The sequence below is a fragment of the Pinus tabuliformis genome, chromosome 3_2, assembly GCF_031772625.1.
Source record: "Pinus tabuliformis cultivar Carrire ecotype Pingquan chromosome 3_2, CPIR1, whole genome shotgun sequence".
Classification (NCBI taxonomy): Eukaryota; Viridiplantae; Streptophyta; class Pinopsida; order Pinales; family Pinaceae; genus Pinus; species Pinus tabuliformis.
Genome location: NC_142302.1, coordinates 648,642,727 through 648,657,163, shown reverse-complemented (window position 1 = coordinate 648,657,163; position 14,437 = coordinate 648,642,727).

The window sequence follows — 14,437 nt, the reverse complement described above, 5'->3', positions numbered from 1 at the left end:
TTGATGCGTTATATAAAAGAAAACAGAGCATAAAAATTATATTCTAGCATGAAAATTATTATATGTACCTTCGCTTAGCTTTGAAAAATGTTTATCATGCACTCCATTAACAAGCTTGGAATGAAATAATAATTGATCGTGGTTACATTAGGGAAGTACTTGATTTGGTTTTTGCAAATGTTTTTTCTTTTTAAAATTATGGATTCTATAATCACTGAAGATCATCATTATGCATTTAGAGTGTATTTCAACATTTCTGAATTGTCAATAAAAAGGAAGAATTTAAACAAATTTAAGGAATTCTCCCAAACATAAATGAAAAAATATTTTGTAATCATTCCTCCCTAGGGGAATTTGTTAATTTAAGAAAATAATTTATTACTACTTTATTAAATATGAAAAGAAATTTTTGGATTTATTCATAATAGATTCAATTGAGTGAACAAATTGTTAGCAAATATGAAAAATGTAGCAATTTAAAATAACTGAGCATGAGAAACCCAATTCAAAGACCAATTTTATAGAAAAATCCCATTAAAAGAATTTTTCAATAATATGAAATTGAGTTTTAATTTGACATATGTTTGAAAATACAACATATTTGGAAGTGTTTTGGATATGTTCTTTTTTTCCAAAGTTTTCAATATTCTAGAAGAATCAACAATTTTTCCAAAAGTTGGTTATTGAAAACTTATCATAGAGAATATTTTCATAAAATTAAACCAAATGAATGGAAAGAGATTGCAAAGTTACTCTGAGATTCATGGTACCAGCCCATACATTGGCCCCTCCTTGTTTCTCCACTGGTAAGGATTCTCCTATCAAGCTAGTTTCATCCACTCAACTACTCTTAGAAATGACAATACCATCTAGAGATATTGTCTCCCCTTCTTTGATAGACAACACCATGTTAATGTCCACACCTTTCAAAAATAGCTTTTCTCCACTTTCTTGAAGAACCACTTTTTGTGGAGCTAAATTCACAACAAACTGAATCTTTGCTTTGGCTTACCAGGAAATTCCAAGTAGAATTGCTAATAAAATTCCAAACATTTTTCTATAATACTTAATACTCTTTTAGGGATTGCCATAAAATTAAGCTTAATTTGTCACTTGATATAGCTATGGCACCTTACGCCACCCCTCGGAAAGGGAGGTGCAAATACCAGAACAATGATAGTGCAAGGAAAAAACCTGAAATTAAAGTGTAAGGTATTGACCATTTTTGTGCATTTTTCAACTGTTTGGCCACGCGAAGGTTTGCATCTAACCTTGCTTGATTTAATTGCTTAATTGTATAAAGCCATAAAAACATTGACATCTTAAAATTGGAAATAAACATCATTTCCTAAAATGCTAAATATCATAGGCTATATCTACAGGGTTTTATAAGAAAGAAGGGGATTCTAAGAGGTCGCTGGCTTTTCATTCATCTAGGGTTAAACTGCTTAGGGATTTGATTACATGGCAATATCAAAATAGATAATTATAAAATGCAAGATGAACATGTGGGTTTGTTTGTTTGGTAAAACTTGGTAACTAAAATAACATACGACATACTATTAATATTATTTCAGTGCTTGTTCTCCCTCTGGTTTTTAGAAGAGAAATTATTGAACTAAAAATGACCAATTTAAAGATTCCAATACCTATTTCTGATGATAGAATTACTAATGATTCATGTGGAACATTCACTGTTCTTGCAGGAACATTAACTGAAATGTGCTCCACACAAAAACGTGCTCCACAACATTCAGAGGCTAAAAAACCTTCTCTATCATAGGCACCTCTAATGGATAGAAGATGCCCAAGACATTTGTTAGGCATGGAATCCCGCCAAGGCATGTTTTGGGGCTTAAAGCCTAAGTTTTGAGCAAGTATTTTGTAAAAGCTCAGTGAATTGTGGGCGCAGAGCGCAAAGTCATAATAGAGTCACAGGGTTATCCAACCTAGTTTTGTAATGTAATGTCGGCTGGATAGACCTACCCATGGTCCGTAGACCATGGGATTGTATAAATATAGTAAGGCTCTAAGTGTAGAAAATAAGGAATAACTAAGAAAGATGAGAGGAGGAGAAGTCTAACTGATTGAGTCGAAGTGTAAAGTGTGTATATGGGTCATAAGTAGGAGAAGGCTCTGCAGTTATGCGCGCAGAGGCCTAGTAGTCTGTAGCTGATTGCGCAAACCCCTATAGCTGAGTGTGTAGGGCAGGTCGAGTCTGTAATCGATGGGAAAATCAATAAAAATAAGTTTTACTAAATTTCTGTGTATCTTTTCTAGGGTTAATGCATGATTGAATATAATTTGTAAGTATACTATTTCTTTATTTTACGGACCTGTATGAATATTTTGTATAACTAATTATTACTTAAAGAATTCAAGTAGGCAAAGATAATTAACTAATATTGGAAGATAAGCAAGATCTTGGGTAATAGTGTAGAGCGCGACGCACAACCCCTGGGTAGGGTTGCACGAAGGCAATGTATTAGGCCACAAGGAACGAGAAATTATGCGGAGCAACCTGTGCATAGGGACAAATAGTGGACCAATTGAACTCATCAGACATCTCTAAGGTGCGAAAACATGGTTCTAGCGCCCTCCCATACTACTTCGGGTGAGACCTTAGTTTGCACTCTGCGGATTGTTGCCGAAATGGCCAGTAGTACCAGGATTTGTTTGGCTAATTAACTCTGAACCTGGGTCAGGCACCAAAAAGCCAACAAATGGTTCCGTTGTCGGGACCGGGATTTGCATAGAGATGTCTGATGTTGTACGACTAGAATCCGACAAAGAAAGGAATTGAAAATTGGTTGGACAGAAAAATTGATGAGTTCGCAGTGCAGGAAAACAGGAACCCATGACTATCAAAGGAAGAGTGGTTAGACTGCTACTTATACACAAAGATCCATGAAATTTTATTTGCATCCTTCCCCACTGAGTTGTACGAGTGGATTGCGAAGCTAGCAAACAGTCAAGGAAGGTGTAAGCTCGACAGACCTATTGTGTGGACTCCAAAATTGGCACGCAGATTGGAAGCATCAGAGGATAAGATCACACGCGTTGTTGATCGCTAGCTCGATTGAATTATAGGAGGATTCATCACCGAGTTCATGGTAAATACTTCAGTCAGCTGTAGCGAGGCAGAACGGAGCTTCCCCAAAGGACCGCGAGAGTGGGAGAATCTACAGAAATGAAGGTAGTGCAGAACTAGAAACTAGCCCCTTCATTTCACCTCTATGAGGGAGCGAGGAAGAGCTCGCGAAGGTCTCACCAAGAAGTGTGATTAGTTTGATAAGGCAGAGAATTCCACACATACCAACCCCACCCACACCACTGCCAATTTCACCATATTCATCCCCATCTTTGCCCATACAACCTCCGCCACCACCGCAATTCAATATGGCGAGCGCGATAAAGTTGTCTGTGTTCAAGGGAGTAGGGAATGAAGCTTCAGGCTAGTTTTGGTTCATGATAAGGGTTGTATGGGAAGCACAAGGAGTCATGGATGACAATACAAAAAAGGCGACGTTGGTCAGCGCTCTGCAGGATTACGCGTTGACCTGGTACATTAAGCATTCCAATGACAATCCGAATGCAGGGATCGCAGATATCCAAGCTGCGCTGAACAAAGAATTTAGCAAGCCAAAGTCAGAGACACAGTCGATCATTGGGTTCAAGGAAATCACGATGCTTCTAGGCGAGACCCCTTGGGAGTTGGATTAGAGACTGAAGTGTACAATTCATGAAGCTAATATGACCTTGATGGATGGGAAGCACCACAGATAGTTTGTAGCATCGCTGATGCTACATCTAATGAACGTGTTGTCACAACAGAGGCTAACCACTCAGGTCGAGGCCTTGGAGATCGCGATGAGGCTGCATGAGACCCCGATACAATATCCTAACCTGGGAGTTCAGTAGATCCATGAGCAGTTGAAAAACTTGTGCCTTGATATGCAGAGTTTGAAACAAGACAGGACAGCTTGCCCAGAAGTGCGTGAGGAGGTACGGTGCGTAAAGTGAAAAGGTCAGGGACATGACAAGGACCACTACCCAGTTCACGAATTACCTGGAACAATGCCATTAAGACCGGAGGCACAAGCAAGACCAAGCGTTGTGCTTGGATTATGGTGCACGACTTGTCAGATAGGAGGAAAACATGCTACAAATAACTGCCATCTACTACAGAAGTATACGCAGAATTCACAGTAGTTGTTTTGTAATTTCTGTAGGTTGGTAGGACATGATGAGCGCACCTATAGAAGTTATGAGCTGATGATGGATCAAACTCATACCTATAGAGTTCAAGTCGAAACCTGGCCCCTCGATCAAAATGTAGGAATGGACTGCACTGGATTTCAGGGGCGCAAACAAGGCCGAGGTGGAGGGGGACCAAGAAGAGGTTGTGGACAGCTGATATGTTACAATTACGGAGGGCCGAGACATTATGCCTGTGATTGTACAAAGACCATCATGCTTATATTGCACGCAGTTTGATCATGAGGTGGAGGACTGTCCCACATTAATAGCGAGGTTGCGCGATAAAGGAGCACTCCAGCCTCCCCCAACTCAGAACCTACAAATGATGAGGTCTGAGCCATGCGAGGAAGACCCTAATGTAAATATCATGCTCTGGAGTGGTATTACGACAGGGGATGACAAAGGCAAACAGCCTGAAGAAAGTACCTGGGTTTGCAAGGCTCCAACGAAGGAACCAGAAATTGATTTGGAGCACACTAAGGAGACCTTCATGGAAGCTAAGAGGATTTTTGTGGATGCCTCCACTATAGGAAGTAAAGACAGACTAGATCTAGAAATGGACCCATTGATGCTCACTACATTCTTAGAGACATGCATGAAGTTGCTGCGTGACAACAAGGTTGTAAAGGGGCTGCAAGAACTCATAACTAAATGCACTGGGACCGCGCCAGGAGAACTGCATGTAGTCTAGAAGCTCAGGAAGCACACGATGCAAACAGGAAGGGCGATGAGATATATGATGCAGATCAGGGAATATGAGATGGATCAAGTGATTCTGGATCTAGGATCGGACGCAAGCATCCTGCCAAAAGAGACATGGGAGCGCATGGGCAGGCCTGCGTTGCAAGGGTCTCCTATCCAACTATGAATGGAAAGCCAACAAAAGATCCTACCTATGGGGAGACTGCAGGGAATCACAATAGATATCGATGGAGCAAGTGCGCTAGTAGATTTCGAAGTGATAGAGATTGTTGATGACAACAATCCCTACCCCGCGCTACTAGGAATAGATTGGGCCACTGACATGAATGGAGTGATAAATCTAAAGAAGCGTAAGATGATTTTTGAGAAAAACTCGCTGCGCGTAGTTGTACCTTTAGACCCTACGGAAGGATCGCGCTACACAAAGCCAGTGCGCAACTATGACAACGACGACGATCTAGACTGCATCCACAAGATAAATACATGCGAACAAGACTGGGTAAATCCAACCACGAATGGCCAAATCTCATGGGAGCGTGAAAGCTCTTGTACATCAGATTCTTACAAAGAGATAGAATGATGGCAGAACTAGTTAAACGAGGTAACCACGTTCAACTGTAACATGATGACAAGATCGTTGCACTGTGTAACAACAGAGATAAGGGATCTACCTACATACGATGGGTTAGGTGAAGTGGAGGATTTCCTGAACAGATTTGAAAGAGAAGTGTCATAACAACAATGTTTTGATGCTTTGAAATTGGTACTGCGTGCGACACCCACAAGATGGTGGGGTCTGCACCAGAAAACTTTTGAAGACTGGCGCAATTGCCGAAGGATGACGCACCTACGGTTTGGGAAGGCTCAGATGCAGTTAGAAGAAAAGTACAACGGATAGGATGATCCACGTGCACACCTCGCAAAATGGACAAAGGTATATGGGGAAGAGCCACTACTTGAATGGGTGCACTTGTTCTGTCATACCCTCGATATTATACCCATGAATTGGTTTTTTAGAAACAGAGCTCTGCCATGGCATGAACAAATGGGATATCTTGCGCGAATGATTCCTATTAACCTTCACATTTGAGGATCGTTGTTGGGATACTATTGATGATGCACTACAAGTAGTAAAAGCAACTATCTTTAAAATACTGCAAAATCCAATAGAAGTGCTTCAACCTAAATGGGCGACCCAGTTACGCTGCACGTTGGAATGATACAATGTAAACATTGAAGAAGACGATGAAGATCCGCGAAAAATTAACATTCTAGAAACTAAAGGCTATCGTGAGATTCGAGGGCCACTTATTGAAGACCCTAAAATTACCGTGCCGGTAAAGACGAAGCAGGTAAACATTGGTATGAAGGCCAAACCTAAGTATGCAACACTCGGCGACTACTGGGATGATGCCACGGTGGATAAGGTCATTGAGTTACTCTGCGAGTACCAAGAATTATTCCCGACCAAGATCATAGACTTAAAAGGGATCATTGGTGATTTAGGGGTGATGAAGATCACCCTAAAATCTGACATGAAGCACGTTAAGCAGAGGCCTTACCACTTGAATCTGAAGTATAAAGGAAAGGTTCGCGTAGAACTAGAGAAAATGCTCACAGCTGGAATCATTGAGCCAGTGGAAGAATCCGACTGGGTAAGCCCTATGGTAGTGTAGGAGAAGAAGTAGAAGGGTGAGATAAGAATATGTGTGGACCTTAGGAAATTGAATGATGCCTTTGTGCACGACTCGTTCCTGACTTCGTTCACAGATGAAGTATTGGAAAATGTTGGCAGACAACAAGCATATTCTTTTACTGATGGGTTCTCAGGGTACCACCAGATCAAAATCTCGCCAGAAGACAGGAGCAAGACCACCTTCACAACTGAGTGGGGATGATTTCAGTACACCATTATGCCATTTGGGTTAAAAAACGGGTCGACCATCCTTCGTGCATAGTTGTTGCAGCATTCAAAGAATATATCCACAAATTCCTAAAGGTCTATTTGGGTGATTGGACTGTATCTGGATTGGTTAAGCACCATGTAGCGAGCTTACGCTTGATGCTGGATACTTGCCGACGGCACCAAATCACGATGAACCTCAAAAAGTGTACGTTCCTCATTCCCTTTTTGAACTTGTTGGGACATGTGGGCTGCAAACAAGGACTAATGGTAGACCCCACAAAGATTTCAGTAATTATGAATTTGGAAGCACCGCGAAGTGTCAAACAGCTGCGTGCTACCTTGGCACATACGGGGTACCACAGGAAGTTCATCAAAAGCTATGCCCAGATCACCGTGCCAATGGAGAAACTGTTGAAAAAGGATGTCACGTTCTGCTGGAATAACGATTGCATGAAGAGCCTGGATGTTCCACAACCGAACGCGAGGGGTTGTCTATGGTGTACGTGCTCCAAAAATATCGACACTATTTTCTCGGAGGACATTTCAAGATGTATACAGACCATTCTGCACTAAAATTCTTGGTCAATAAACTTGTGTTGGGGGGGTGGATATGCAGGTGGCTCTTATTGTTCAAAGAATATGGTTTTGAGGTCGTAGTGAATCCTGGACGCCTGAATGCAGGACCAGATCACTTGTTGCATATTGAGACAGGAGAGGAACCTACTAGTTTGGAGAAAGGATTACCTGACACATAGCTCTTTGCTATGCGCGTAGCAGGCAAACACTTTGAAGATATAATCCACTTTCTGAAAACGGGGACTGCGCTGAAGGGATACTCTGTCTAGCAAAAGAAGGAACTAGTGGTGCACGTGGTTGATTTTTCTGTCATTGTAGGGCACCTATACAAGATGGGAAATGATGAGATACTGCGAAGGTATGTACCTGAATTTGAACGAAGTCAGATCCTCGCGGAAGCACATGGGGGCATTGCAGGAGGACACTATGCAGGGCGAGCAACTACGCAAAAGATTCTCTCCGTAGGGTTGCGGTGGCCAACCCTTCATCAAGATTCAAAAGCACATTGTAAGGCCTGTGATCTATGCCAAAGGATAGGTAAACCATCGTGGAGGGACAAGATGCCTTTGAATCCACAAATGACACTGTAGCCCTTCAAAAATTGGGCAATCAAATTTATAGGACCTATCAAACCTAAGGGAAAGATGGGCGCGAGATATATTATCACCGCAACAGAGTACTTGACTCGTTGAGCAGAAGCGCAGCCGGTCAAAGATTGCATAGCCGCCATGGCTGCAAAGTTTTTGTTTGAACATGTGTTGACTCGATTTGGATGTTTGAAAATCTTGACGAGTGATCGCGGTACACATTTCCTGAACAAAACCAACAGCATGCTAACAACAAAGTTTCAGGTGTATCATCAGAAAAAGCACACTGTATCACCCATAAGCCAACGAGATAGTAGAAGCATTCAACAAAATACTGGAGATTGCACTGATGAAAGTATGCATGTGTAGCAGAGTGATTGGGACCTGTGTGCACCTACAGTACTATGGGCTTACAAAAAAACGTGCCATAAACTGATGGGATAGACACCTTTCCAGTTGGTTTATGGTGTGGAAGTTGTCTTGCCAATGGAGTATATTGTACCTAGTCTGCACATAGTTGTGCTCACAAGCATGATGGACGGCGAAGCCCTGGAGGAGAGGCTTGCGCAGTTGGAAGAACTGGAGGAAGAACGGTTCCTATCTGGCTTCCATCAATAGGCGCAAAAGCAGCGCAAGAAGGCATGGCATGATCGCCATATTAAGTTGGGAACCTTCAAGGTAAATGATTTAGTGTTGCTGTATGAAATTAAGTTTGATAAATTCCTGGGGAAGTTTAGAATGCATTGGCTGGGACCATACGTTGTTAAGGAGGTCACAAACGGAGGCGCAGTACAACTAGTCAAACTAAATGGAGACATTTTCCCAGGCAAAGTGAATGGTAGCCGATTGAAGCCCTACACGGGTGGCCCATTTATCTGACTAGCCAACAGAAGCAGAGTCTTTTCACTCCAAGAATCCAGATGAAGGCATGGGACTATAAACAAATGCAGGGGACACAGGCACAAATGTAGAGAAGCACTCCCGACGCAGAGGTCTCGGAACAACATATGCAGCAGATCCAGCAAGCAACATCTTAGTCCGTTGCTGACCTTGCTGCAGTTCAAGTTCAGTTGAAGGGACTCCATGCAAAGATCTTTGTGATGACAGAGTGACTCGAGGGTGAGTCACGATGTTTGTGTTGGGGGCATTATGGGTATGGAATCCCCCCAAGGCATGTTTTGGGGCTTAAAGCCCAAGTTTTGAGCAAGTCTTTTGTAAAAGCTCCACGAATTGTGGGCGCGGAGTCATAATAGAGTCACAGGGTTGTCCACCCTAGTTTTGTAATGTAATGTCGATTGGATAGACCTACCCATGGTCTGCGGACCATGGGATTGTATAAATAGAGCGAGGCTCTAAGTGTAGAAAATAAGGAATAACTAAGAGAGATGAGAGGAGGAGAAGTCTAAGTGATTGAGTCAAAGTGTAAAGTGTGTCTGTGGGTCGTAGAGTAGGAGAAGGCTCTGTAGCTGTGTGCGCAGAGGCCTAGTAGTTTGCAGCTAAGTGCACGGACCCCTGTAGCTAAATGCACAGGTCAGGTCGAGTCTATAATCGTTGGGAAAATCAATAAAGAGAAGTTTTACTACATTTATGTGTATCTTTTCTGGGGTTAATGCATGATTGAATATAATTTGCAAGTATACTATTTCTTTACTGCGTGGACCTATATGAATATTTTGTATAACTAATTATTACTTAAAGCATTCAAGTAGGCAAAGATAATTAACTAATATTGGAATATAAGCAAGATCTTGGGTAATAGCGCAGAGCGCGACGCACAACCCCTGGGTAGGGTTGTGCGAAGGTAGTGTATCAGGTCGCGAGGAATGGGAAAGTGCACAAAGCAACCTGCGTGCAGGGATAAACAATGGACCAGTCGAACTCATCAAACATCTCCAGGGTGCGGAAACATAGTTCTAGCACCCTCCCATAATACTTTAGGTGAGACCTCAGTCCGCGCTCTGCGAACTGTTGTCGAAAGGGCCAGTAGTACCAGGATTTGTTTGGCTAATTAACTCTGAACCTCGGTCAAGCCCCAACAAGCCAACAACATTAGAAGTTGTTTTACACAATTCATGGTTATCACCCGAGACCCGAGTCACTTGTTTTGCAACTTTAACCTCCATCTCTTAGAGAAGAAAATTGCGACAAGAAAAATCGGATATATGGCACAGTTAATGAACAAACACATAAATAAATATTTTTCCCAAACTCTAGAGACCTTAAATTTATAATTGTATTTCCCATCCATTACAACAAATATTCTTATTCTAACATCCACCTTGTAATCGACATGTTGTGTATATCAACACCAAGATAGACCTGAATTCTTTTGAAATTTTATTTTCAACTATGCTAGGCATAAGTTCATTATGCTCAACACATCATCAACACTAGGAAATTTAATATTCTACACTAACACATTACCATTTTTACTGCGCAACAAAAGAAAGTAAGCAAAATTGTACTTACATACCCCAAAATCAAGCCATTTTCTGTGGAATGTATAGTCAGTTTCACATGATCGATTACTTAGGTGTACTCCATACAAATTGCATGTCTACCCTCACAAGCCATCCACTTTCATTTCAACTATAAGATGCTAAAATCATAGAAAGGAAAGTAGGCAATTTGTTTCCTTACACAACTCATATGCTAATCCCCAATGAAATTGCTCTGCGTAGGCTAATCTCCAATGGAATTGTTTTGTTTTTGGAGTAATTTTTTCCCTTGTACAGAGAGTAAAACTCCAATGGAGTTGCTATATTTTGGGCATTATTATTTTTGGCAGGATTCAACCCCAAATTTAGTAGTTGTAATTGTAATTTTACAATTTCATTTATATGATTCATGTTTCTTAATCAATACACATGATTCATGATTTGTCAATAAACCACAACTATTAGATGTACCATTAGGATCTTGTTAGAATTGCAATTTAAATAAAAAAATAATGGGATTACAAAAAAAATTGTTCACCAGAATCAGCAGCATCAAGAACAAAGAAATTTAGTTATTCTATAGAAAATTATGCCTACTTGCAATCAGTAACTACGATACCGTAGCCCACAAATTTTGAAAGGTGAGGATCTATCAAGTATGTCTGCATCCCCATGAACACATGGATTTTTCATGTACATGATGTACAACATATTGAGACTGTACTCGACAGTTTAGTGTGCACAAAAGGAAATCATGTGGTTGTTTATATGTTTGCAGATAGTGGGTAAAAAATTATTGAAGTATTTGTGGGGATCAAATTCATTTTACATGGAAATTTAAGTTGAATTTAATCAAACTTTTGGATATAAAAGAGAGTTTCAAACTTTTGGAATTTTAATTTTAAAGATATTATGATATTTTAATATATTTAAATACATTAAAATTATCTGGAATCTTGTTGGTGGAATGGATCTTTTGGCTTCCTATATAGTGAAGCAATCAATGTCCAACAAACATTCAAATGTACAAACTCTATGCAAGTCTCTGGACTAAAATTTTACTAGGCTTCAAATTCTTCTTTCACAAGAGATCCCTTCAACATCTGTATGGCCAAAGTGTGGAAGCATTTTGTGATTTTTTAATTCCTTCACATTACTTTTGTAACAATAAAATTTTATCTATGACATACACACATAACATCCTCAACTAGTCATCCACTATCATAAAAGATACCCTCAATAAATTGAAACCAAAAAGAAACCTTGCAAAACCTACTATTACACTCCTAATATTTGACTTAAATGCTTCTGTTAGTCTTCTACATTATGATGCCAACAAGTTTGCAATGCTTTTTCTCTTGAAATGACTGGGTTTTATTCACTTTAATTCTATTTTTTTTTAACTGAAATGGTTAGATATTGTATTAAAAGAGGTTGAATCCATTTATGCACTTTGATTTTAGAACAAGAGTTAGATCAACATTATTGTCTCTTTTATTATTATTTCTTTGTCTACATCTAACAATACGATGGCAAAGATAGATGAAATGATATAGGAATGGACTTGAAACAAAAATCAAATTAGCATCACTTTTGATTTAAATGATAATAAACTTGCATTTCCTTGTTTGCAGTCATTCCATCTTAGGTAGTACAAAAAACAAGGAATCTTGTAAACTAGGAGAGATAGAAAGTAATATTATGCATGTAGATTTCATTTTCTCTACAAAAGAACCGAAATGGGTGAGTAGAATATCTAAGTTGAGAAATTTGGAATGCATCACTTACATAAGAAGCTATATCATCTTCCTTGAGTGTTTTTGCCACTCCAAAATCTCCTGCTTGTGATTTTTGAGTAATAAGAATGTTGTTGTTTCAAAAGGTAGATGAACATAGATGCATCTCACTGTGAACAATAATAGCATCACAAATGTTGTTTACTGTACCATTTCATTTTTCAATTGAAAAAATAAATTGAAGCTATATGATTTTACAAAACGATGCAGGGAAATTCAAAAAACAAAAAACAGTTGCACTGCATACTGTATATGTTGCTTCACGATAGTGTAGAGTGATTGTTATTGTAGAAAACTAGAAGTTTTTGTATATACAACTTTTCAAGTTGAACATAATGCTCCTTGGTAAAAAATTTGCAGTGTAGTGGTTATAGCCTTTATAATTACCCTGTTGCTCTGGCTGTTGTTAGACAACACAATTACAAACCAAATACAATTGTATATTAAATGATCTCAATGAATGATGTATAATGTGTACATATAACTACATAAAGAAACCATTGATTCAGTTTTCGGGTCTTCTCAGACTCTAATAACCACTCATCACAACACAAACTCACCCAACCTTAATCCCGAGGATTAACTATCTAATATTCCCCCCCAATCCGAAGGGATGTATCAAAGTACAATAATGAAAGCTCAAAATGAAAAAATGCACCTGAGCTAAGAGCTAAATGTCTCTCAAAAATGGTTTTCAAAGGATGATGAAAAACCAAGGATTGTGGTTTTTAAAAGAAAACCACAAACGATACCCACCTCTGGAACCTTCATAGCAATTCTCAAACCAATAAAAAATTCCAACTTTGGAACCATCAATGTAGTTCTTGGGACAACTCTGAATCTAGAAGTGCACGTTCAAATACAACTCATTCAGCAAAAACTGAAGTCTCTTTGGCTACAACTATGGCTCTAACTGGTACATGTTGTGACTTAGGCTCACTTGTGCTTCTTTGACTCAGGCTTGGTTGAAAAATAATTGAACCTATAGCAGACCATTAATAATTATCCCTTGTGAGATACAGGGTGAGAATATGAAGTATTCTTCATCACTGTAAGAGTCATCAATACTCTTGAACATATCTAGTGGTATGGCATGTAAATCTTCTTAGCTGCTTTAGACCAATCCCAAGAAGTAATCCATCCAAAATGAATTCTCTCTTTCGCAGTAATATTATTTTTGGAACACTTATTTGAATGGTGATTACACTTTCCATAATGCTGACGTGGGTGAAGATCAAAACACAGATATTTCACATGTCCAACTCTGTCACAATGTTGGCACTGATCAATTTGTTCTAGAACAACACCATCCAGAAACAAGCACTTCAAAATTATATAGGTTTAGAAAAAACAAGAGTATGAAAAGATACATCCAAGACATCTTTTTTATAACCCAAACCATTTTTAAGTGTGTTATGTTTAATTTCTTCCCATGGTCTTATAAAATTTCTGGAAACGATAGGCTTCACATCTGTATGCAAATGACTCTTGCATACCCTTTCCTGAACATGACTTTCTATTGTATCCAAACTTGATTTTGAAATCACTTCATTACTCTGATCATTCTCTAATTGATAATCAGGATCAAACAAACTGTTGTTCTGAATAAGTACAAGTTTAGAATTCTTCTTTTGTAACTCATGTAGTTCTTCTCTCTTTAACTTCGACTCGAATTTGAGAAATTCAGTCATCTCTTGAGTATTTTGAAAACATGTTTTAATGTAAAAAAGTGTATCCTTATTGATTTGAACATTTTTATGAATAGTGGATGACATTAGAATGCTTAATAATTGTAACAAATCATTGAGTTTCATCATTTTCTCCAGCTTCCTATTAGAGGAAAACTTGCAGTCAACTTTGAAATGGGTTTCAGCTTAATGCACCCAATTACAATGGAATATGTCAGATTAAAGAAGACTCTCAATATTGTTCTTGTTTGTAATCAAAGTATAACCTTCAAATATGCTAACTTCCAATATTTGTTGGTAATCTTGTGTTGTTCCCAATACCCATGACAAATAATATCATTGTTCATCCATTCATTTAAAATTTAACTCTTATGATTTTTTGTGCTTTACATTTTGATGCATACATGCACATTCATAAAACCTCCATTCATGAATGTGAAAATGTATCTACATGTCCACACATCTTCACCAACATCACTACTTA